Here is a 3,153-nt window from a genome sequence, read left to right as displayed (position 1 = left end):
TTACTGTACAATGTTTGAACGCTTGTAATAATTTTTTTTTTATGAAATAAAATATTTAGAAGAGAATGTTGGGATAGGTTTCATACATCTTGCAATTTTAATATTTACATTACTAATTGCTTTGTATATGCACTTAAGTATTTGTGGCTTTGTATTTGGAGTGGCACAATGACACTTGTTTGAATTTTGGTAATTATAAGTTTCATTTAGTATCATTGAAGTTACCAAATATAATTGTGATAACTTTCATATTTGTGGCATTGTATTTGGAGTGACAGAATGGCAATTGTTTGAATTTTAGCAATTATAAGTTTCATTTAATGTCATTGAAGTTACTAAATATAATCATGACAGCTTATAAGACATGTAAGAATTGTTGTTATAGAAAGAACACGATGAGATGGAGTTAATTATGAACTAGGAGAAAATCAAAGAGCACTGCAAGGTAGGATAAGATTGAATGGAGCACTAAAGTTGGAGATGACAGATTTAATTATATCATTAGTTAATTCAACATGTTTCTTGGCATTATATTTTTGCATTAAGTTGAAGCACCTAATTTAGCCCATCGTTAGTAGCACATGGTTTTAGAAATCATTAATGGTTTGTGGTTTTGATCGTGTTTATATGCTAAATGCTTAGGATGAAGGAATTATCATATTATGTTTCTAGTCATATTGTCAAAATATCATTGAATACATTGGTTTGAGAAATGAAGGTTAGGTTATTCTCATTAGGGTTTCTTATAGTAATCATTATAAAGTTGTTAATTTGAAAATTTGTAATTTTGAAAGAGATATTGTAAATTAGTAATATTTCTATGTATTCATTAATTAGAAAATTAATATAAATTGAAATTCATTTTTGAGCTTTATTTTGAAGTATATAATTGTCACACATAAAATTACAATTACAATGGAAGCATTTGTTTTGTCTCAAATTCTCTCTAGGCTTCAAACTCAAAAAATTGTTTGAGTATTGTCATATGATCAATGTAACCATGTCCTACCATCGTCTCCATGACCTTGCAATAATTGGCCATCCAATGTTCAATGAAATGAAGCTTATCTAGTGTCATGTCAAAGTTTATAACTCCATAGATGAGCAACAAATTCTATAGAAAAAATCAATCCTCTAGTGTGAAAAATGGTAGACATCTCATCTAGTGGCATTTCTTCATAATCCTTCAACTCCTTAACGAGTTGTGATAAAAATTATGAGTGGAAAAATGGTTGCCAACTTATCAAATTTTGCAATAATTTGTAAAATGGAACTAAGACTATTAACATCAATATTTGCATTATTGAACAAGATTTTTAGAAATTTAACTTGAGGAGACCACTTTTTTGGAAGCAATTCAATCCGATTTGTGCTTTGTCGTGGTTTTTTATTGTATTAATCAATGTTTTATAATACTCTCAAACCTTTTCAGCATGGTCAAGGATGCAATATGTCTTGCGGTTTCAGAAATTTTGAATCAACTCACTTAAAACATATTGATCTGACATTGGTGGTTGGGAATTAGAAGTGAGGAATGATACCACCTTATAATACTCTTCAAGAAAATCTCTAATGATACCACCTTATAATACTCTTCAAGAAAATCTCCAACTCTTATCTCCATAATCTTTTGACTTTTTCTGTCTCTTTGCTCTTTGAGCACATCTTTCAACTTTGCTACTTCATCCTTGAGGGCCTTTATCTCTTGAACTAAACTTGAGGCATCTGAGGTTGGTGGATGGGAAGACAAAGGAGCAGAAGAAGTAGAACTAGCATATGGAGAAGAGAGGAGTGACACACCTTATGATACTCTCCAAACAAATTTTCATTTTCAACTTTTAACTTACCTAATCAGCTTAAAGTTTGTTAACTATTGCCTGTTTAAAAAGAGTAGTGTTGATTGCCAATAAATCTACTTACATTGCAAATGTGTTGCTCGACCTTATAACAACTAAGTTGCCAGTAAGATCTCCTACCTTCTTTGTAATCTAAGAAATATTGACCATAATGCTAGTGCCTCACACTGAGAGCTATAACTTGATATGAAATACAACTCCTAAGTCTTCTATATAATTGGTAAAGCTGCAAAATCTGAAGATTCTTTTTTTATGACATCCAATTAAATTGCAAAAGAGAGGTCTCATCCTTCTAGTAACAAACATCCACTATTCCTTACAATCCACCTTGCCTCTTTAGGTGTCATCTTCGATTTATAAAAAATAACTTCCTCTAAAATTTCAGCTATAAATCTATCACTAACTTCACGAGTCCTTGATGTTGACCTATCTTTGACCATATTAGAAAATTTACTTTTTATTTTTTAGGAAAGACCCTAAATTCTCAGGATTGCACAAACTTATCATTAGACATAAATGTAGAGCATGTCAATTCTTTGATGTCATCTACTGCCTCTCCACCTATTTCAAATTTTATGACCATTCTATCTCGAGGCCTCTCCTCAACCAACATTGCAGGGGAGGAGTTGATAGTTTGACTCAATTCCTCAATGTTTGGTACATTTTCATGATACTCAACCAAAGGTTGAGATGAAGCATCTATCTAGACAAAAGATTGAGACCTATCCACTGATACCTTATGAAGATTGGCAATTATGTTGTCTGCATTATCTATCATTACTCCAATCCTTAGGATTGGTTCCTCCAAATCAGTGTATGCCCCTTTGTATGTTGGGTAAATCTTTTTTATTTTTTCCTCTACTATCTATATCTAAACCTATATCTCTCTTCTTTAAAACTCTACATGAGAAGAAGCATTCTTGATTAAGTCCTTAGTTTGATCATTCTAATAAACAAAGGTCCCAATCTAACTCCAACCTTGGTATAATGAATAAATTGTTCTAGATCACAGTTTTTGAATTTTTCATGTAGTACCTCTCCCTCGATCAGACTTTTAGATATATGTTTTGACTGACTTGACTTTTTTAGTGGATATTAGTGGATACATTATATTGTGATATTTTACTCAGACATTATGCTATGATGTGTTATACTTTGATTTAAGTTTCAGTGTATGCTGTTTACGCATTATTTCCCTTAATGATGGTTAACTGTTATTTTAATGGATTACTGACATGGACTAACACATTTATTTTATGTGTGCGATGCGTTATATACATGTTATCATGTTTGTAAG

The sequence above is a fragment of the Cryptomeria japonica genome, chromosome 3 (genome assembly GCF_030272615.1).
Source record: "Cryptomeria japonica chromosome 3, Sugi_1.0, whole genome shotgun sequence".
In the NCBI taxonomy this organism is placed as follows: Eukaryota; Viridiplantae; Streptophyta; class Pinopsida; order Cupressales; family Cupressaceae; genus Cryptomeria; species Cryptomeria japonica.
Note: the sequence above shows the minus strand (reverse complement) of the source record.